We start from the raw sequence: 23,683 nt of genomic DNA, 5'->3' as shown, positions 1-23,683 counted from the left end.
TGGTATTCATTTAAGATTTCTCAGAAGACAAAGGAGAGAAGAAGGCAAGACAAACAAGTTATGTGCTCTGCATCCATGGCAGCATGCTTGGGCAGTTACCATGGAACCACTGGAATGCTGTAGCTCCAGTGGCAATGCTGTGTACGGTTACTGCTCGCATAAGCAAGCCGTACAATAAATAGATGTGGTGGGCAATCTATAAAATTATCTGCAGCCAATGAAAGGCAAACATTGGCCTGGGCTTTGCTTGTCTCTCTGGAGCTTTTTGCTTTCTTACACATGGTATCAAAAGGCTTTCTGTAAGACAACTAATTTGTAAGAGTTAACTCCTCTGGACCCCAAAAATGCTTGAAATGAAAACTTGTTGTTAGAGAAAGAGAGTACTTGTCAAAGGAAATGTTAATTAATGACTTCTTTCAATCAAATATTTTAGCTACTCTTGTCTAAACTGTGCGAAGATAGAAAAATAATTATTAAATAAGCTCTGTGGGCTTCTTGGCAACGGATTATTTGGTTTGGCAGAGTAAAATGCATGTTCATGGGAGCTCTGATGGAGCTTAGCAGGAAGGTAACACACATAAAGCTCATTTGGCAGCATGATAGAGATTGCTGCAGAGTGATGGAGGGTAACAGCACATTTATTTTAACATTGATTTAGTATTTATATTATTCATGTGGAGCCTTTAGAAGTAATAGCACTTTAAGAGTTTCCACAACAGAGACACAAGAACTTACAGTATCCGTAGGAATACAACCCAGCAGTGTATTGAAATATTAAAAATGGTTTACAGTAGTTAGGAACCAGCCTTCCCTAGGCTGTAGAATACTCCTTAATTTTTAGATCCATAACGTACTTGGAGGCTACAGGGAGTCAATGTTTCGTTTGCACTTCTTTCTCACTATTCTTGAATGAATAGATTGTAAACAGTCTTCCAAACGCTACAAACTCTTGAGTCCACTGTGATTAGCATGGTAATGAGATGATAATTTCATGGTATGGTGTGGCAATGAGCAGATAGCACCCGACCACAGCCGAAGGCATGGTGTGATGGCAGTCACTGCTACACGCACTGCCAGCACAGCAGCTCTTTGAAATCAGATTGCCAGTAGATACTCCAAATAAGTATCTTTCACATGTTTGGGTATAAACACTGGTGATAGGTAAGGCTTAAGGATCTCCCACACCCATTAGCAGCTCAGTGCAAGAGGACTTTGGAAGCAGTAAAACCATTATGTACAGCAGGGGACTTAGAGCTGTGGCTCTCCAGGTTTCCCCAAACAATGTGCCTTAATGAGGAGATACCATCAGTTAAGAGGACAGACAATGGCTGAAACTATATGTCAGTTCAGCCTGTTGTATTTTATAAGGAATGACTGCAGATGTTGGCTCAGGGCACCTCTGTACAGCAGCTGATGAGAACTGCATGAAGGAGAGAGGCAGGCTGCTCTCTGTGGGAGTAGGTAAGAAAGAAAGAACTGTAGGTAATAAAGGCAAAAGAACAAACAAAGAAACGACAACAACAGCAACAAAAAAGCAGCAACAAAACAAAACGATAGTTCTCCTTTGACTGTAGGAATTTATTTATTAGCTCAGCCAGGCAGCTCCAGGAATGGAAAGCCTGAAACCAGAAGCACCTTCGCTGGCCCCTGAAATGCTAGGGTCAGCTGTGCTGCTGAGGTGCATTTGCCATCACTGACCCACTGACGTCTTCCTTTTGCTCTTACTGCACGTCGGCACGAAGGAACCCAGATCTGCACTTTTGGTAAATGCACTTGATATCTATAATATTTTTACCAATTATTTGTGAAAACTGGTCTAGCTTGTGCACTAATGCTGGTTTTCTGTAAAGACAAAACTTTTTTTTCTTTTTTTTCTTTTTTTTCCCCACTGTGTTAATAGATAATGCTTTTTCCCCTAAATGGAAACTGAAATTTTGTGTATTGCTTATATTAAGTAACACATTACATGACTAATAGAAATCTGATAACGTTACACTTTGGGAAGAAAGCAGAAAATACTGAAACCTCGGGGGAAAACATACATAAAGGAATGTAATTAGTCATGTTAGTTTCTGGCCAAAAGATTAGATTTTATCTCCATACACTTATTAAAAGTGCTGTGAATAAATATACATAGGCAGCGGTGATGTCAATACTGAAAACTTGTGTATGATCAACTCTGTTGCAAGGAAATCGTGCAAACATATGAGTGATATTAAATATAGCAGGGCTAAATACTAAAACATATGACTAGTCAAATTACTTAGACCTAATGCAACATCTTAACTTCTTTTTTTTTAATCCAGGTATAAAACTTAAATTAAAAAAAAATCTTTGCTAGCCCTAATAAATGCAGTGCGTATCCCACCAGAATTTCTTGAGAAGTTCTTGTATGGAAAAATCACATTTTCCTTAACAAGCTGAAGAAAATAAAATTTTCCCCTTGTAAGTAGAAGCTTAGATTTTTATTTTTATTTTTATTTTTTTTTAATTTTGTATGGTCAGCATTGGAATTTCCAAATATTCTCCGGAGCAGCTGTCCCTGCTGAATACCCCTGCAGCTCTTCCATGAATGTGCATCCAAATGGATAATTAATAGTCACCATTTCCCCAACTCTTACTTTTGGGCAGCAGTACTAGAAGAGTTTAATTTGATCTAACTCTGCCGCAGTATTTCAGGAAGGAATGCTATTTTTTTCCTTTCCTTGGCAGGTTACTGTAAGGTGTCAATTCAAATTTTTGGCACTGATGTTAAATCTTTCCATAGAAAAGCTGTTCCTATCCTCCACAGGATTGCTAAATTTGAGAGCAATAAACTCCATCCTTAACTAACTGTAATTTTTCCACTATCTTATTACTATAATTTTCCACCACGCAATTGACAGCTTTGTTGGTTCTGCCACGACAGAAGAAAGGGGTTTAGTCATTAGTTTTGTCTTGGTGACATTTTCATGAGGAAGAAGGAGCTGGCCTGGCCTTGCACACACATCTTGCTTTCAGTCAGGCAGGAGAAGAGCAGTGGCTGTGGCTGTGATGACAGCACAAATGTGGCTCACAGCTGTGTATCTCCTAGGAATAATAAATCTAATAAGAGTAGCAATAGCTATAATGATAGTGGTGTGTGCACTGACATTAGATTTAGGCTGGATATAAGCAAAAAGTTTTTTACAACAAGGATAGTGAAGCACAGGGAGAGGTTACCCAGAAAATGCCCCATCTATCAAGATATTTAAGGCTGGACAGGGCTCTGAGCAACCTGATCTAGCTGTAGGTGACCCTGTTTGTAGCAGGGGGGTTGAATGGTTGGACTGGACCATTAAAAATCCCTTCCAACTCAATTCTATGGCTGCATGTGATTTAGCCTCAACGCCCAACAAAGCCCTGTTGGTGTTTAAGGAATGTTTGGACGTTCTGATTAGACACTGAAGGACGTGGTTTAGTGAGAGCTGTTGGTGACAGGCGGGTGGTAGGACTGGATGATCTTGTAGGTCTTCCAACCTTGGTGATTCCATGATTTACTAAGATTTACTATGTGTCATGGTTTTATGATTCTTGTTATCGCTATTCCACATCATAGCATCATGTAAAGCACGGGAATTACAGAGTTAACACTCCAGTTCTGTGGACTGACACCTTTCAGAAGAGAAGAACTAAACACCCTGGAGGACTTTGCGTTCAGAGGGGAAGATCAATGTCCTGGCAATGCACAGGACTCGCTCTTCCTCTTGCTGCCTGGCAGTGTGTGTGTGCTCCCCAGCTGTTCAAAGTAAGGCCTTTGGTTTCAGACACTCTCTCATTTTATTTGTTAGCCTTAGTTCCAATTATATGTTGTATTATACTGTGCTATCTTGCATTCCGATATCATATTTAGTAAATTAACTTTCCTCCTCAGATCCTTGCCACTATTCTGTTTTTAGGTCCAGCTCCCATCTCCCTACCCTTCCCCTTTTCCCTTTCCCCTTTCCCAGGTTGCAGGTCCATAGGTCCCCTGCCCTCTTACTCACAGAACTGGGCTGAACCATCCCCATCGACACCTCCCCTCCCTCCCCTTTTAGGGCTGGTGGGCCTGTGGCCTGCTGTCCCCTTGTCACAGACACAGATAGATCTAGAGAACTCTGTGACAGCAGTGTTATTCATATTGTGTAAGCCCAGGATATAGGGAATGCAAAATATTTAGAAATGGTATGTAGTGTGAAACTACCTTAGTCACTGGGAGGAGAGAACCAGCTGCCTGCTTTCTCTGGTTAGCCAGGAATGAGTGTACCATTGGAGATTTTGATCAGTCAGCAAGTGTTTAATTTCATTTCATCCTTTGTATTACATTTTAAAAAGCAGGAAGCAGACTTTAAAGATTATTTTCCTTCATTAGATATTTGCTTTCTGGAGCCATTTTCTTCCAGATACAGATGTTGGAGGTCTGTATGTGCTGACAAAGGCAAGCGTCACGAATGTCCCAAGCAGTGAAACAGAGCGTCTGTCTTGGGGAAGAAGTTGCTCCACTACCAGAGCAGAAGATCCGGCTACAATTGCTTTCTTCAGCTTTCCAGACTAAGAGAAAACATCAAATTGCAGCCACAGATGGTTCTCCTTGTACAAGGAGAAGATTTTAATGTATTGTGCTGCCCCTGAATATGCACAGGATTCAGAACAGCTGCTAGGGTTTTATGCTCACCATTCTTTTCCTGCAGCACCAACAGTTTTTGCCATCTGCAAGCGAGCTCTGCTTTGGCTTTACAACACTCAAAATTGTAATTGGGGGTGAAACATTAAATCTTATATAGGCATTTCCCAAATCCCTGTGCAATGAAACAGCTACTTTCACTGGAAAAATAAAAATAAAAAAGAACAGAAAATACATCTAGTCAGAAGTTTAAATGAACTTTGAAAGCAGAGAAGTGAATTGTATCATTATGCTGCAAAAGTATAAGTATGCTCTGTTGAACCAATAGAATCATTTAGGTTGGAAAGACCAGTAAGATCATCCAGTCCAACCATCAGCCATGCCTGTGATCACTCCAGGCCATGTCCCTCAGTGCCACATTCACATGGTTCTTGAACACCTCCAGGGATGGTAATTCCATCACTTCGCTGAGCAGCCTGCTCAATGTCTCACCAGATTCATACTTTAGTGTTATGGACATACACAAAATCCTTTAAAACTGCTAGAGAAAAGCACCAGAAGAACTCCATCTCTGTTCCAAACTCAGCTGCTGCCCGTACTTGATTACGGTAAGACTTTCCCAGAGAATCCTTGTGGGACCCAGCAAGTGGACGGCTGCCTTAGAGGTCCTGCAGCAGTGGAAGGGTGCTATGAAATGAGCCGTCACTGGAAGCAGCTGAGTGGAATGCCAAGAGATGACAGCTCTGCAGAGAGAGGGGCAGAGTTGTTGTGCTCATGGAGAACAGGGTTACTTGGGTTTGGCTGGTATTTGCAGCACTGCTGGCTTGAAGTCAGCCCATCCCCTAACTTCTAAGGCTTGGAAATAACCATGCAAAATTACAGCACAGTTAGTAAAGCTGCTGGGAACAGTAATGCAGCCAGGATTGTTGAACAGGCTCATCTGTTCTTTTCTCGGCGTTCATCTTAGCGTTTTAAAAATGTTTCTGACAAACAGAGGATGATGCTCTTTTTCCTACTGACGGTTCCCACATATCAAAGCTGCAATTCAATTATCTGTGAAGCTTTTCAAAAATCTTCAGCACTGCAGCAAAATTTAATGTGGATTAACTTCCAGCTGGGAAAATAATAGGTGGAAGTTTTGCTCCTTTACATATAGGAGAACAAAACCATGAATGTTTTTTACATAAAATGGTAGCAATTTCTTCTCTGTGTATAAATAATTGCTGATAACTTGAGATAGGCAAAGAAATGAATGGTTTTGCAGCTCGGGTTTGTGTGTTTAGTTGTGTAATTTTCTGGTCTTGTTTGTGCTTTTTGCCTGACTCCTTCAGCACTGCACCCCTTCTGCTTGCAGTGACTCAAAGAGTAGAAAAATGACTACAGTGAGAATTTTCATTTCAGATCTCATTTCTGGACTGATGCATTATTTGCAGCACCTCAACGTTAGAAAGAAAACACAAGGAGTTAAATTCTGTGGCCTATTCCAGTCTTCTTAAGTCCCTGTGGATCAAAAATTCTCTGTAACCACTATGAACTAGACTGGAAATGAGCAAAACCAGTTATTACTTCCCCCAGATGGGCACTTGGGCAGGAGGTGAGCAGGCTGAACACCTTGCAGATGAACGCAGCCCTGCCCTTAGCTGCTCTGCTCCTCAAGAGGCATGCTTGCTGCTTTGTACCTGGGAGTGTATGTGCTAGGTATGTGCTGTTGGGAGTTCCATGAGGGAATCAGGGAATGCCATTTTTATGTAGCTTATTTCTGAGTCAGTTCTGTGATTCTGTGCTATGTTACTGTGCTTTGGGTGTCCTTGTTTCTTGCAGTGATTGTGTTTTGCTGGTGCTCAAAATCCTACTGGTGTTTATCAGCAAGTCAGCCCTCACTGCTATCAGCAGTGAAATGCAATGTCAACAGTGTAAAGAGTCATGAATCGGCCAAACTGGTGGTTAAGTCTTGCTGTGGAGGAATTGCTGATGGGAGTGATGGAAAGGGGGTGAAATAGTGCTTTCCGACTGCTGTTTTCACCATGCTTTATGTCTCAAGCTGTTTTTTGATGCTGTCATGCTTGCAACTCGGAGGCTGTGCTCTGATGTGTAAGGTGGCTATATGGAGAAATACATCTGAAATGTAACCCCAGAACATCCCCCTCTATCAGCACCTGTGTGTCAGCAAGCGTGGAGAGCTCTGCCAGTAGGATGGCGAAAGAAGAGAAAGTAGTTCTGTCTGATGCTACCTGTCTCTGAGGAGCCTAACAGGGAAGCACTGTGAGGAAAATAAAGCACATACCCAGAGAATGGGGAAAAACAGGGAGAGAAATGATATGTAGATTTAAATTATGAGATGAGGAAATGGATGATACCAGTGCCCTAGTTGATGCTAACACAGTGGTGGCTTGATTAGGTGAGGAAGCACTTATGTTACTGAACTTATTTTGTGGCTCAATTTTTCTTTCAACTTCTACCATCTGCTGTAAAATACATGTTTCTGTTAAGGCTGTAATAAGTATGTGTGATTTAATGCTGCCTTCTATCACCAGTAGCTCTTGCTATTTAAATGCAAATCATATTTTGCCTGAATATGATCTGCTAGATCTGGTCCTTCTCTGAATTTCTGAAGGGAGGGAAACGTTTATAGAAAAGATATGTTTGTCTCTTCTGCTTTATTTGGAAATGGTCCATCGAAGTGTAGCTAAACTTCATAAGCTTTGGAATAACGTTTTGAGCCAGTGGGAGCTGTTTGTAGCAGGGAGATGTCTGGTTTTCCTCATTAGCTGCTGTGTGGCAGATTTCATTATTAGAAGTGGTATGGTTTGAGTATTTCCGCTGTAGTAAAATTTAACCATCTGTAGTTAAGTACAAGCCTTCTAACATGGAGTGTTAGTTTGTTGATGCAGTGTGAAGTTTTCCCATAAGCAAGAAAGGAAGTTTTGAACAGCTTAATGAAGTTCTTCTCAAAGGGGTAATAGTGAATGCTCTGTAATCAGGATTTGTAAGGTACTTTGAGTACTTGAGACCTCCAACTGCTGTGACACAAATCTAGCCCGAGTGGAAGTGGGGGTTCTCTTAGTGGTGGTTTCTGCCCGTGTGCTCTACATCCTGTCCTGCTCCCATCTGCCCATGGAGAATCAGCGGCCAGGGTCCAGAGGCTGCAATGAGCATGGCTGGATTGTATGGCTGTTGAGCGCTACGGTGTTTGGGAAGGAACATATGTGAGGTCCTCACTCAGCCATGCAATGAAGTATTTTTTTAAAGCGGATCACTGTTTTACTTCCAAAATCTATGAGAAGAACACAGCTGAGCGTTGAAATGGGCTGGTTCGTGGGGATCTGTATGACTCACCTCTGCTAAGATCAGCTAAGCTTACTTTGTCCCTTGTTGCTTAGCAAGCACGCTCTCTCACACAGACACCAAGGGATGGTGCCAGTTTTGTTTTCTTTATGACAAACTTGAAAACTAATTCTGCTTACTAATACCTCTGAGCGTTACAAAAGGGGTGAGCTGTAGCATTTGGTGTCTCTCCATGGTCTCACCTCAGCCTGACTACTGCTGAGCAATGCGTGAGAACAGGCAAACCCTAAATAGTAGTTAGCACTGGGGATTGGACTCCCATGGGAGACCTTCATGTTTTACAGCAGATGCTGGCCGGTGTAAAAATGGGAGCTGATGTTAACATTGCCTTTTTGTCAGAAATGTCATAATCATGACTAACTTAATTGAATTCAACTAACTTTCATAAAGATATGTATTTTAAAGTTAAGATTTTTAAGGTAATTGCTTTCCCACATAGCTTTTTTTTCCTTCTTTCTACTGGCACCAGCCAGTAGAGCTGTAGCAGTTTTTGCGCTACTGAAAAATAGACACAAATTCCAGGAAAATTAGGATTCTTTTTCTTAAGAGTGACCTTTAACTCATTTTTAACTTATTTGATTTCATATATGGGCAGTAATACTAAGTAGATGAAGAATCCTTCTGGATTTGCATTTTATATCATTTTAGCACCAGAAAAACTCATCATGACTAAGTTCATTTTTAGCATCATAATAAAACTTAATCAGAAATGACTGTCTCTCATTCTGAATGTTATAAATCACACGTTAGTTTTACATCTCAAAAAAGGATTATTTGCGAAGGATTAGAAGGGATCTTCTAATCCTCATTCCATTTCATCTGTTTTATTAATAAACTCTAAATACTCTTTCTAATTATGTCACGCTCTCCATTGGTCTGATCCTGCAAGATGCTGACTGTCTGGGTTCGCAGGAATCACCGTCAGTGTTATTCTCCAACAACGATCCTGCTTGCTCAGAAGTCTGGTTTGACCAGAGTCCTTTTGTGCTCTCTTGTCCTGGCTTTGGCTATATGCAGTCAGTCTTTCTTCCAGCAGGATGCCAGCATATTGCAGGTTTTTTTTCTGCGCTTGAAAAGAATGATGTAGCTGCAACAGGTTTCATGGGGCATGGAGCCTACAGAGGCATGCCTGTGCTCAATATTTATGTCGTGTGTTCACAGGGCTTCACATGTGTGCCAGCAATTGCATGGCTCTGGAAGCATTAAATTACAAAAAGATGAAAAATTGCAGTATTCATGATTCAGCAGTCACAGCAAGGGAGAGAGAAGGCTCACAAGTACGAGAAAAGAATGTGGGATTTTAGCACTAGTATTGAGTGATTTGTGCAACGTAACTGCAGTTAAATTTTGTGCATTCAAGTCTCCCCATGTTTACTAATAGACAGTCATGTTGGTAAAGCTGGTAAGAATTCTGCCTTTAACTTCAGTATTGCCAGACTTCTGCAAATGCCACTTGAGAGAGGCACTTGAAATGAATGCAAGTGGGAAATAGAGGAAGGGGGAAAATACACTGAGGTCACCTTGTGAAAAGGGGATGGTGGTGGTGGCACAAAATGGCTGCTGCTCCCTCTGCATTTGGGCTGGCAAAAGGAGAACAGAAATGAGCTGAACAGCATATATGGGGTAACTCCATCCAAGTAGTTTCCTTTTTACTGTTTTTCACAGTATTACAGTGTGACATTGTGCCAATAAACGAGATTGATAGCAAGTCTCCTAGAACAAAAGTGCCTCAGCAATCACCCAGGACAGCTTGACAACTTTCCTGGGGCTTGTCAGGAGCGGGCTGTTAGCCAGACTTCTTTGGTAGCAGCAGCATGCTTTGAGCCCTGGGGTCTTCCTGCTCTGCAAGCCCATCCAGTCATGGAGTAAGGGGCTTTGAGGAATTTATGGAGGAAGGTGATGGATGGAATCTACTGTTATTCTCAGTCTGCTCTCAATTTTTCCTAAGAAAGAGGGAGCCATGCAGGAGGCAGGATGGCGTTTATGAAGCAATGCCTGAATTAACTGTGGTAGGTTGATACATTTAGGGGAGATTTAAACTGGATATAAGGAAAGGTTGTTTGGTTTTTTTACAGTAAGGGTGGTGAGGCACTCGAACGGGTTGCCCACAACCACTGTCCATCCTTGGAGACGCTCAAAGTCAGGCCACAAGCAACCTGACCTTGTTAGGTCTCGTTAAAAATTCTTATTTGTCTTCTGAGTTTTGAGATTCCAGAGTTCCCCTGAGCCATACTTACAGGCTTTTCTTTGGACTGGAGTCCATAGGAAAATATCACTGAATTGGCTAGAGACTTTTTTTTCCACCCAGTGGCTGGAGCTTTAAGAAAAACTCTGCAACAAAAAGATACCTGAGAGGTGGTGGTACGGAGTTGGAATCAGCAACTTATGCATTAGAAAATACAAAGGTTAATTGTTTATTTTAATAACGAAAGGGGGACAGGATTACTGCCCATAACCATGAGTCAGTAAACAGCAGTGTAACTTGGAGAGCGTTGTCAGGAAAACTTGACCACGAGTAAACCTGAGCTGCAAAATGTGAGACAGTCCAATCTCAGAAGAGAAAAGCTCAGGGTGAGTCTCTGTAGTAGCAATCATAGAAGCATAGAATGGCCTGGGTTGAAAAGGACCACAGTGACCATCTAATTTCAACCCCCCTGCCTTTTGCAGGGTTGCCAAACAGCAGAACAGGCTGCCCAGAGCCACATCCAGCCTGGGATATCAGTGCTTTAAAAAAATGCATGGAAGAGTAGGGGCGTGAGGGTTTTCATTCAGGACATAAAATAATCTCTACGTAGGACACGGTAATGTTCCTTTGAAGGGCTCTATAAAAATCCCTACACAGCAGAGGCAAGGAAATAACATTGAAATTAACCACACTAAGCCACAGAACTAAAAGACACAATAAAATGTTGGGGTATCATAGAATCATAGAACATCTGCAAGTTCTTTGAACTTCAGTCATAAAATGTGGGTTATTTATAATGGGAGCAGCAGTCTTGTTCCTTCCAAGAGGAAGGTGATGGGGCTCAATGAGAGAACAGAGGCTACCACTCTGCCTTCTCTGGGAATGCCTTAGAAGGGCCATTGGTCTTCTGAAAAAGAGAAACCTCTGCTATGGCAACTCCCTGGCAATGCATGTTTGTTAACAGCAAAGTGCTTCTCAGAATACAAAATGTTTGAACTTAAACTCTGTCACTTTAGCTCAATAATAAGAGACTGCAAAACTTCCTTTGAGATGTAAACCAACAACGATCTACATAATACTTAACTATATATTTAATAAAAGACTTAAATATGTTGCATATGCTAGGGTAAGTCTTCTGTTAGCATCTCCTGGGTCACGCTGTGATGCAAGCCGGGCACCACTGCAGGAGACATAAAAGGAACAAGGAAAACTAATGTGAATGTGTCTAATTCTTGCTTGTGGCTTTGTTGCTGTTTTGTGTTTAAAATATTAAACACTTCACAGCCTTTTTACTTTTGAATATTCTGGACATCTCAAACAATTTTTCTTTGATATAACTTGTAAGAGAAGCAGCGGGATTTAAACCATGTCCTCTAAATGAGGACTTTTACAATTCTTTCCTTCAAATTATAATGCAGAAAAATGCGGTTAGTATTTTGATGTGGATGAAGTGACCTTTCCCATCTGATGTCTCCAGCAACATGCCTACTCTCACATATATGGCTGTGAAAAGCTGATGTCTGTGCAGAACTCAATGAAATGAAAACGATGAGCTCTCTCCCACCCCCATTTCTCAAGGAACTGTCACAGAGCATTAGCTGGCTTGGTGTCCCTGTTCATTGCAGGGGAGTTGGTCTAGATGGCTTTCAGAGGTCCCTTCCAACTCTGTGATCATAAAAATTGCAAAGGGTGATACCTTCATGGTTGAGGTGTGATGCTTGATGTCATGTCAGTGTGCTGTCAGTATGCCCTCACCTCTTCCTGCACTAAATCCTTTGCTGGTGCCTGGTCTCTTCTGCAGAACCACTACCATCATTGAGTTACCTCCAGCTGCAGGGAGTGCCTGAGCCTGCTGCTGCCAGGGCAGGATGGCATCACCTGTGCGAGGTGCAAGCAGGTGGACGAGTTGCTCAGCATGGTGGCTGAGCTCAAGGAGGAGGTTGAGAGGTTAAGGAGTATCAGAGTGTGAGAGGAGATAGACCAGCAGCATAACTCTCCTTGAGAAAGACATCAAGGTGATTGCAGAGCAAACAACGGCAATGACAGAGCCTTTGTTTGAGATATAGGTGCTATAGGAAAAGATATCAAAGACAGAGGAATTAACTCACCCCTCCCAGCAACAGGTTGGAGAAAGGGGCAAGCTGAGGAATGCAGCTTTATCCCATTTGTACTCATGCCACAGGAGAAAGGTGGGGGAGAAGAAGCCCACGCAGACTCAGGCTGCATGCACACTGCTGGAAGCATCGCTGAAACAGACAGTAAGGGTGACTCTAGCCTCCCCCCCCGGCTCCAGGCACTCACATGTTCATGTATTGGTTCAGGCTGTGATTTTGGAATTCCATTGCAGTGATAATCACCACACACCCTTATCTCCAAATTGGAGGGATGTGGATTTGATGGGTGGACCACCTGATGGATAAGGAACTGGTTGAAAGGCCTCAGACAAAAGGTGGTGATTAATGGTTCTATATCCAGGTGGAGGCTGGTAATGAGTGGTGTCCCCCAGAGGTCTGTTTTTAACATCTTCATCAATGACATCAATGATGGAATTGAGTGCACCCTCAGAATTTTGCTGAGTGGTGTGGTCGACACAGTGGAAGGAAAGGATGCCATTCAGAGGGACCTCAACAGACTCAAAAGGTGGGCCTGGGGCCTCTAATGAGCTTCAACACAGCAAAGTGCAAGGTTTTGCACTTGGGCCGAAGGAATCCCAGGCATCCATACAGACTGGAAGGAACAGTCCTTGAGAGCAGCCCTGCAGAGAAGGACCAGGGGGTCCTGGTGGATGAAAAGCTTAACAAGAGCCAGCAGTGTGCTCTTCAGCTCAGAAAGCAAATGGGATCCTGGGCTCCATCAGAAGAGGGGTGGCCAGCAGGGACAGGGAGGTGATTGCCACCTCTGCTCTGCTCTTGTGAGGCCCCATCTGCAGTGCTGTGTCCAGGTGTGGAGCCGCCAGTACAAGAAAGGGTCCAGAGGAGAGCCACCAAGATGATCAGGGGGCTGCAGCACCTCCCCTGCAAAGACAGGCTGAGGGAGCTGGGCTTGTTCAGCCTGGGGAAAAGAAGGCTGCGGGGTGACCTCAGTGCAGCCTTTCAGTATCTTAAGGAAGCCTACAAACAGTAGGGGAATCAACTCTTTGAAAGGGGAGATAACTGCAGGGCAAGGGGAAATGGTTTGAAGTTAAAGGAGGGGAGATTGAGGTTGGATGTCAGGGGGAAATTCTTTACTATGAGAGTGGTGAGGTGCTGGAACAGCTGCCCAGAGAGGCTGTGGATGCCCCGTCCATCCCTGGAGGTGTTCAGGGCCAGGCTGGATGGGGCCTTGGGCAGCCTGGTCCAGTATTAAATGTGGAGGTTGGTGGGCCTGCTGGCAGAAGGGGAGTTGGAGCTTGATGACCCTTGAGGTTCCTTCTAACGCAAGCCATTCTATGATTACCTACCATTTCCTCACCCCAGAAAAGTCAAGAAGGGAACAACTCATTGCTTTTGGATAGACTAGGATATACATAAATATTAAATAGTACAGATATAATATAGTTATAATAATACAGATATAATATAGTTCATTTGCTGCTACCCTGTATGCTTTAGATTTGTGACCTTATTACGGGCTGGAGGTCTCTAGTCCAACCCTTGCCTCAGCAGGCCAATGTCTAATTATTAGACAATTAGACAATTAGACAATTAATAGACATTAGATTAGGTAGGCTTTGCATACCTGCCTGGTCAATGATTCATCAACTTCAGGCAGCCTTTTGCAGTGAGCAGAATGCTCACACATATTCATTAGAAAAAAATAGTAGTAATAATAATAATCAGGCCAGACTTTCCCTTGCTCCTATGCGTGCCCACCACTTTCTGTGCTCCATGAGGAGGATGTGCTGTCCTCTGTGTACTCATGGAAGCGCACACCACCATCAGATCCTCCCTTAGCTGCTTTCCAGGCCAAGGGTGCTCAGCTCCTTCACAACTCCAAACCCCAGTAGGAGCTCCCCACCAAACTCCTCCTTGTGCTGGGAGTAACACAGCTGGATGCTCATCCAGGTGCTGCTTTGAGTGATGAGAAGAGGGAGATAATCATGTACTGCTGGATGCGCAGCCAACATCCTGCCCCTACCCAGCCGGACTCAGCTTGGCTTCTAGCTTACTGTGTAATCCTCTTCCCTACAGGCTGAATCCCATTTGGAATGGCCCACACTTCAGTCAGTCACATTCTGCATCACTGTGTAGATGAGATCAGTGCCCACCTCGTTGTAATGAGATCTGATGGTAAAGGAGCACTCCAAAGTGATGCTGTGTGACTGAGGGTAACAGAGCTCCACCATCCCACCACTGGCATGCTTGGTGTAAATAATATGCATTTGACATAATATTCTTGTATACCCCAGTTTCTTTAGTAGATCAAAAGCTGTGACTTAATCCTTTTCTTAATGGAGCAAAATTTGACAAGTAGCTGCTGAAGTTGTGCACTATTTATATAGGTTGCTAGGACTGGCCAAGCTTCCTCTTGGCAAAAGGCTGTGTTTGTACCTGTGCTAAAAACTGTTGATCAAAATCATAGAATCCACAGAGTTGGAAGGGATCTCTGAGGGCCATCTAACTCCCTTATAGGGACACAACAGCTAGATCAGACTGCCTGGGACCTTATCCTTGAAAATCTTCAGGGATGGGGCATCTGGCTTGTGCAAGTTTTCCCACTGAAATCTGTGGGGCAAGAAAAGTGGGAGAGGATGCTGCTGCAGGAGCAGCTTCTCCATCCTTGCAGGGCCCAAGGGTCTTCTGCAACCCCACCGTGTGCTGCCTTTTCCACATGATGCTACTACATAATTATAGTTCATCCATTCAGGTAATTAAATCAGGTAATTTAGTTGGCTTTTTTTCCTCTCTGTCAGATTAATCTCTTAGATGTAGTGTTAGAATTCTGTGTTATTTTTTTTTTTATTCATCTTCCAAAAACTCATTTTCTAAGCCTGTGTATTGGGACCCTGGCTCAAAATAACAGCAGTGCAGCAGAAAAAGCCAAGCTGCTTCTGCTGGAGAAAAGCCAGCATCGTTATTTGAAAAGTACTGAGAACTGATAGGATCTGGCTGCCTTAGTGACTTGAAAGACATGTTTAATTTCTTTAAAACTGGAAGTTGGCCAAACTGTTACCTTCTGAGCGTGCTGAGATTTACCATGTGTCTGAAAGGAGAGTTTGTGCTTAGCTGCAGCCCACTGCTGCTTGGGGGTCCCCCTGAGGCAGCTGTTCCCAGACCTGCCCCATGCAGCCTGTGGACCTGCCCAGGCTGGGGCACTGCTGGCACTGCCCAGTCCCTTGGCTTCCTCCATTATAATGTCTTCCATAGTAGTAAAAAATATCCCTCAAGGCATGCCTTACTTCCCCTGAAATATCCAAGTGAGGGGATGATTTGATCCCAAGAACAGACTCTCCCCATGGAAATATATTATCCAAGTCTGGAACAAAAGATCTTTTGCAAGCAATCCTTTTTTCTGTGGTATTTGTTTCCAACCAAAAAGCTGTCCTTGGTGAATTAAAATAGCCACATGCACGCAGAAATATATTGATGTATACATCTGAGGCCTATTGGCTGTGCACGCCTCTCAAAATCAGATTAGTTAAACATTTGGTGCTGGAGAGCCTGGCACTGAGTTTCAGATCTGGAGATGTCACAGTGAATGCAGGCTTTGGTCCATTGCTGCTGGACAAAGCTGTAAAATTAATTTAATAATCAGAGCCTTCACTGTTGCAGTAATTATTTGCAGTTAGTTGTCTTGTCCATGTTGGCTGATTAATACTGCCTGTTGCATAGTGCTCCCTGCCTGTTGCCCTGCAAGTACAAGGATTCACCATGAATACCATATCTCAGCATTCACTACACGTACTGAGCTGTGCTTTCTTCAAAGCCCAACCTGATCTACTACCTTTGTGCTGATTTGATTAAAAACTGACTTCAATGTTTGCGTGGGACGCTGAGAAGAGACCACTGTCTTCCTGCTGCTTTCCAAAATTCTGATGCCAATCCACTGGAAAATAAACTTCTCTGTACATTTTTTTTTTTAAGTCTGCTTCACCAATGACATTTACATTCTGCGAATTAAATAGTTGTAGATTTATCTCTTGATCCCTTATTAAATTGGTGCTTAGCCAAGCATTCATATTCAGCTTTCCTAATCTTTCTTCATACATTTTCTCCTCCAAATCCACAGTCACTTTGATGTTTTCTCTGAGCTCCTTGTGAATGTCTTTGTTTTGGATTATTTTTCCCCGGAGGTAACAGTTCCTATATTTTCAAGCCAAAAAAACATGTTACTTTCTGTCCTGGATCTGTATATTGTTCTCATCAATGACTGGAATGATTCCAAGCTTGAGGATGCCTTGTTACTCTGGAAACGTGTGTGTTTTCTCATGTAGGTCAGGACTTAACACACGTGCATTAGCACATGCACTAAATTTCTTCCTGCTTTGGGCCAGTGTTTGCTTTACACATTACTTGTTACAGCCCTTTTGGTTCTCCACTCCTAAATTAGCACAACAGCTACAAAGGCTATGCTACCTTAGGGCTGGTTAGAGCCTGGAAGGGCCTTCCTTATCTCCCTCTGCAGGGTACCTTGGATTATCCCAGTGCCTCCGCATCACGGCTTTCCTGTAGTTAGATGCTGGAAACCTTTCCTTGTTGGAGCTCTGTGTAGCAGAGACTGTGTCTAACCATGTCCTAGTGGCCAAACCTAATGCCTTGAGATGTTAGGGAGCACCAAACAAAAAAACCTAGAAGTTACAAATGAAGCAGAAGTTAAAAAAAAATGGGGAAAAAAACAAACAAACAAACAAAAAAAAAAGAACCACAAACAGAAATGTCTTGGTATTAGCTTGTTAATTTGCAGATTAAAAATAAAAACCCAACTGTGACTAATTAGGCATCATGCAGAAATGTCCAAAGGACAGTCTGGAGCAGAGTGCTGCTCTTCTTGCCCACGCTGGGACAGAGGTACCAGCAGGGCAGGGGTAGCAGTGGTAGCAGACTATGGGGCACAGAGAGGGGGCAGGAAAGCACGCCAGGCTTTCCCTCTCCATACATAGGAAAGATCCCTCCCTGCTGACCTAAACTTGCATCTACTTTTGAAAAACTTCTGTTGTGCACCTCTTAGCCCCCGGTTACCCAGGAATGAAGTAATAATACCAAAACTAAATAGCTATTTTTTCTGTTACAAGTTGTTAGAAACAGTGGCCTTTCCTAAAGACAGTTATCTGGAGGAGAAATTGAGCATATTGATTAGAGCAGCTACTGTGGGTGCCCTGGAGTCCTGGGAAAGCCAGCAGTTAGGGAACCCAGCCCAGGAGCGCCAGCAGTGAGCTGGGTTTGCGCAGTCATTGCCTTACGTGGATGCTGCATCCCCAGCTCAAACTCTCATTTCAGAAAGCTGTGCTTTGTTTCTGGGGTCTTTACCTCATCTACCTCTTCCTACCTAGATGCCAGTTAACCATAAACATTTGTATTCTTCACCTGTACTTCACTCTATTGTTTCCTCTTGCAGCCTCCTAGTTAATTTTCAGTAGAGATTTTGGCTGACATGACTTGAGTTTGTTTTCATACAGCCTCTGCTCCTTGAATCTCCCAGAAGTAATGAAATAATTCTGAAAGTCACAACAGGTGCCATGTCAGGTTCTTGGTGAAGGCTGTTTGCAGACTTGATTCTGCAAAGGTGCTCTTTCTAGCCCATTTACAGGACTGCAAAGCCAGTGGAAGCATTAATCTTTCACTCATATGTAGCACACTCTCACATCTTGTCCCCTGAAGATAAGCATTTTGCCCATGATCCCTCCCTAAGAGGAGTCCTTGGATGTTGAGGGGCAAAGTTACTGTGCTACTGTCGATGGAGTGCTTTGGGTCCTTTCCATCAGGAGGCTACAACAGCATGCTGTGGATGCACAGTAGACAATCCAGGTAATATCAAACCAGTAATAGGAGGCTGAGAAATAATTTTGCTCCCATTACATGCTCATAGTACCCAAACACACACAGGTGAAGTAATAGGCAATAAGGACTTGCAAGCATGTGATCAAGTAATTATATCTTAATCACCAGCCAGTAAACTTACTTTCATCCTTTCTTTTGGTGCTACCACAGTAGCTGTTTAGATAAAATACATGGCTAGATCATATGGGACCATTTTTCCATTGGATAGGTATCATGTTGCCAAAGATCATCATTAGAGTATGTACATGATGGATGTATCAAACTCTCCCTCTATAAAACACTGCTTGCAATGAAAAGAACTGAGACTGTATTTGATGCTTATGTCTGTAAATAGGCTTCCTATAGCACAGCAATGTTAAGAATATGAGAAAACAGAACCAGTGGCAGACACATCTGAGCTGGCCGAAGTCCACACGCTAGTAGCACTGAATGCATAATTAGAGCAATATCCTGGTTGCTAATCATAAAAGCAACCCTAGAGCTGGGCATACTCTACATGAAAATAATCTGGAAATCCACGAGCGTGTGTTGACAGTAAACAGCACAACTGAGAGCTGTCAACATTCTTCTAAGTAAAAAGAAATTCAAAACCTTTCAAAACACCCTTCATGCTTCTGTTCTGATTCTTTTAAAGAAAAGACAGTATGAGCTGACAATGAAAAAGCAGCAAGTAATTTCCACTTAAATACAGTAATAGACTGAAGGCTACTGTGGAAGAATAGTCAATGAAAGAAGAGAATGAAGGGAAATACACCAAGTTAAGGTCTACAGAATTATGCAGAAGCAATGAAGCAAGAAGAATCTAAAGAGAGCTGACAATTAAAGGGGCACAGCTTGAGATAAAGCTTGTTAAGCTGCCCTGGAAATTAGGCCAAAACAAGTAGATGTTTCCTTTCTCAAGGCTTTTTTTTAATATATTGGTTTTTTGTATGGCTCACCAGTAACCCATCTGCAACCTCCTGTAACCTATACTCTTTCCTACAAGTCAGCATGTGTCAGTGGAAGCTGAAGTACCGTAACAGCTTTCTGAAGCCCCTCTTCTGCAGAAGGGCTCCATCAGCTCATTTTGTTCATTTACATTTTGTCATCTGATGCTTCTGTCAGAAAAGGACTGAAAAGGTGGCTATCAACTATAAAAGAAACCTTTTCCCCTCATGGTCCTGGAGGAACAGGAAGGTAGGAACTCTCGTACTGTTATGGGAGGCTACGTTCCATGCCCTCCCTCGAGCACAGTTTTTGATTTGAGATGTCTGGAACTTAGAATTATAGCGGTCTTTCCAACCTTAATGACTCTAAATTCACCAAGTCCAACCACCAACCCACCTCCATCATGCCCAGAAACCACATCCCTCAGTGCCACATCCACATGCCTCTTGAACACCCCCAGGGACGGTGACTTCACCACCCTGCTGGGCGTCCTTTTCCAATGCCTCACTACTCTTTCTAAGAAATTCTTCCTAATATCCAGCCTGACCAAACTTGCAGCAGGTCTGAATCCGTGGCCTTTCTTTGGTGCTTTTCCTGCAGCCTAAAGGGCTGAATTGCAGAACACTGAACTAAACAAAAGGAAAAAAGATTCCGTTTAGAAGAATGAAGATCATGAAGAAAGCTCTGAAACATCACCAGGTTGAGTTTCTCAAGGAGGAAAGCAAAGATGATGAGATGCAGTGAATGTTTTACAGCTCTCCCGTGCACAGCTGGCTTAGCCACCACTGCAATCTCATGTGTTTGCCAGTAGTCTGTTTGTTTATTCCAGAGATGTCATTTTGCTTTCAGACTCATTGGCTTAAGCTGCCTTACTTCCTCTGAGTCGTGAGGAGCTATTATCTATCCAAGGGAGACAGAAAGGAGTGCTGAGGCATTTGAATTTTTTATCAGAACAGCTTTTTCAAAAAGAAGACAGCTTGTTTCCTGCAGCAGTCAGAAGATCGAGTACCTGTTAATATTAGTTATGTTACACTGTTGATTAAACAGCTACTGCATGTAATTACTGAAGTATGTTCAGTTATTCCTAAAATAGTGAATAAGTTAACCATAATTCGTCCTTCAATGTTGTAATGCATTTATGCCTTATCTACATTAAGATTGTTCAGGCAGGATATTATTTATAGTCAGACATTTGCTTATCCTAGCATTCTGAATCGTAAAAATCCAACAAGCTTAAAACAAGCTATGAGGCAGCTATTCATGCAAATGCAATTAAAAATGTTTGCTGGTACTTAGATTTTTGCTCATAAATTCTTTCATAAACTTTCAAACAAGATAATAAAATTGCCCTGAGCTCTGCTGTTGCTCCTCTCCAGACTGCTTGTAAATTCCTATTTGTTTAGATGCCTTCCCTACCTCTATCGGCTTCCTCTTTTTTTAGTTTCTTTCCCTCCTTTCCTTCTTCCCTCTTTTCTTTCTTTCTCCCTTTCCTTTCCCTCTTTATTCCTTCCCTTTTCCCCACTTCTTTTTCTTTCTTTCCTTCCCCTCCTGGGACAGGAGCAGCTCATGAGCTCTGTGATGCAGGTCCTACCATAGCTAAATAGAGCCATCTTCACCTGCTTCACAGCTCACTAGGGTACCCCTGCAGTTTACTCATAGTGCTAAGTAGGTTTGAGTTTCCTGAGGAAGGGGAGCTCTCAAGGAGCTTTTATTTTTATATATATATATATATATATATATATATATATATATATATATATATATATATATATATACACCCTCCCTGTGAGAGAAACCAGGAGTTTTTGCAGTGAAGTACTGCCTCTGTTCAAAGCTAGGCAGCCCTGATCCAAATTCTGTTGCAGTATTTGGCACTGTGCAGACTTTGATACCTTTCTGGAAGATTAGGCATGTTACTGGACTTGCTCCAACTAAATTCACTGATGTGTATGTGTGTTGCTGGATGAACTGGGTAATGAAGTTTTCTCTGGTTTTACTTCTGCACTTTGACAGCCTAAATCCTTGGATGGGATGAATAAACAAAACCAACACAATTTCAAGGTAGCTGAAAACAGTATGCTTTTTTGAAGAGAAAAAACATAGTTAAAGTTTTCATAGATGTTAAAGAAGAGTGTGGGTAGTTTTCTCTCATGATTGTTGCTTTAGACAAGAGGTGGCTTTTTCTTTTCCTTTCTCTAGTCAAAAAACAAACTTTTTTTTATCAGTGTTCTTCTGATCATAGTCTGTACTGTAAGACTTAAGGCACTGGTGCTCTCCACACCCATGAGAAAGCTTTTGCCACAGATGAGCTGTTGTACATTTTCCAACATACCTCCCTCCTCTGCATAGAGGCACTAACAACTAAACATCTTGGATTCTAGAAAGAATGTAAGCTTCAGCCTAAACCAACTGAAATGGGGCACTCTGACACCACTGTGTGGTCCTCATAATCTGTGTTATCCTGTAACATCTTGAGATGACCTTTTTGCACATACCTGATCCCTTCTTTGCCATTTAACTCCTTCTTAGTCAGATCCACTTCATTTCTGAAAGAGTTGTGACACCTCAGGACAGCCCAGGATCCAGGAGTTGTGTCCTTCCTCTTGCATCCTGTCTTTCTGGAACCTCTGGAGCTCTTCTTTTTGGGATACTAATTTTGTCTTCATTACAGTAACACTGTCAGTATCACAGCCCAGAGGCAGACTCATAAAGATCATACAGGGGTGAGATGTTTCTTTTTGTTTCTTAAGATGTTTCTTTTTCATTTGCTGTTGGCTTGACAAATACCCAATTTCCATTTGTTCAGAAAGCTGACAAATGTTTTGGCTTCTTACAAATCAATTCAGTGAATACCATTCCTGACACTCTAGTCCTCTGTTCTTCACTCAGACACTGTGACATCTCCAGCTCTGCAAGCATCATTTGACTTGCTATTTGTTTTTTATACTCTTAGTGCATACTTCCCTCTGCAGGAAAGTTGAAGTCAGTAGCAGCTGTAGCCTGTGGCAGCACTGTACAACCTGAAGTGTTAATTCCTACAGTTAAATCTACAGAAATGGGTACTTGATTATGGCCAGCTGCTCTTGTGTTATTGTCATGTTTTGAGTATTTCTCCATCAAGGTAATTCCAATGAGTTTCACAGATTTTCATTGGCTCTTGAGTGCAAATATGTACCCTGCCAATATCCACACAGAATATTCTAGCTCTGGTCGAAACTGTTTATCAGTATTAACCTCCTTGTGATGTTAGATGAGAGAGGCTGGGGGGAGGGAGAGAAAGAACACCTCTACGTCAGTAATACTCAGCCACAACTTTCTAAAGGAACTTGCCTTCCTACCTGAATTGTAACATACAGACCTGCCTCAGTGAGCTGCAAGTTGCCATTCTGAATGCTCCTGGCTCCTGCACTGGAAGCTTCTATCACTGTCACAAAATAGTTGGCACAATCACAAATTAAGTCCTGTACCTGAACGACTTGCCCTCCCCATCTAAAAATGGCAACATTCTGCCTATCCACCACCAGCGTAAAAGTACGGAGTATGATCACTAGAATTTGATCTGTAAAGACAGTACTGTACTCAAGGGGTATTGCTCTGTGTTATTCACCTCTTTCAAGTCTAAAACTTTATCTGCTACCTTAGCTAAAAGCATCACTGCATTGTCAAACTGTGAGACTAGAACTGAGACAGTCTGCAAAAACAAGATAGTTCTTCTTGAAAATATACAGGTGCCCTCACGCTTCTTGAAATTTCACCCACCTCTGAGCAATACATAAGATATTCTTCCAATTCTATGCATGTATTTGCACTTGAGAGTCCTAAAAATTCTACCTGCTTTGTCGGTGGTTGTTCAGTTATTCTGTGTGTTGCTTATATTTTTGTAGACAGAAAAGCTTCTGTACAAGACAAGGACAAACAGAAGGTCAAACATGTGTCAGTTGGATGGAACACCATTTAAGCAAAAACTAAGCTGCTGCTGAAATATACTTGAATAATTTTTGCCAAATAATGGCTCTCCACTGCAGTTTTGCAGTAGCCTATGCCCGTATGGCCATGCAGTTTTGGAAAAGGCCAGCTCTCACTATATGTGCCAGGCACCATTCCTGATACCCTGCTGGCATCTTTATGGCTTGAGTCCTCCTTTCACAAGGTGATGTAGGCTCTGCCCCCTGCAGATGTTACAGGATTTAGTTGCTTTAATACCAGTGTAGCCAGTGGTGTAGTAAGCAGGTCACGCTGTAGTGGAAATGCCAAGTCACAGTGTGAAGCAGTGATCGAGCACCTGGTGGGAAGGCAGGGCCAACCCATGGCAGCTCAGGTGCATGCAGTGCACATGAGTGACTGGAAGGGTGAAGGATGCTCTAAATGACTACTCTAAATTTTGTCTTGGCACTTTTGGCCTACTAGGGTTCTAATTGCAGGACACTTGCAGCTACCACTGCTAAACCATCATTTGTTTTTCTTCCCTCTCCTGTTAAGCTGAAGAACAAATAGCTTGAGGAGATGTTTACCTGGTCATTATTGTTATGAACAGCAGCTGTATGAAACAAATCAGAGAAAAATGATACTTGTAAAACAACTGACTTCTTGAGTGCTGTTTTTACCTTAAGATTTTTAACCTAATGATCA

Source organism: Lagopus muta, chromosome 4, assembly GCF_023343835.1.
Source record: "Lagopus muta isolate bLagMut1 chromosome 4, bLagMut1 primary, whole genome shotgun sequence".
Lineage (NCBI taxonomy): Eukaryota > Metazoa > Chordata > Aves > Galliformes > Phasianidae > Lagopus > Lagopus muta.
The sequence above is the reverse complement of the archived record's forward strand: the minus strand, read 5'-3'. Positions refer to the sequence as shown.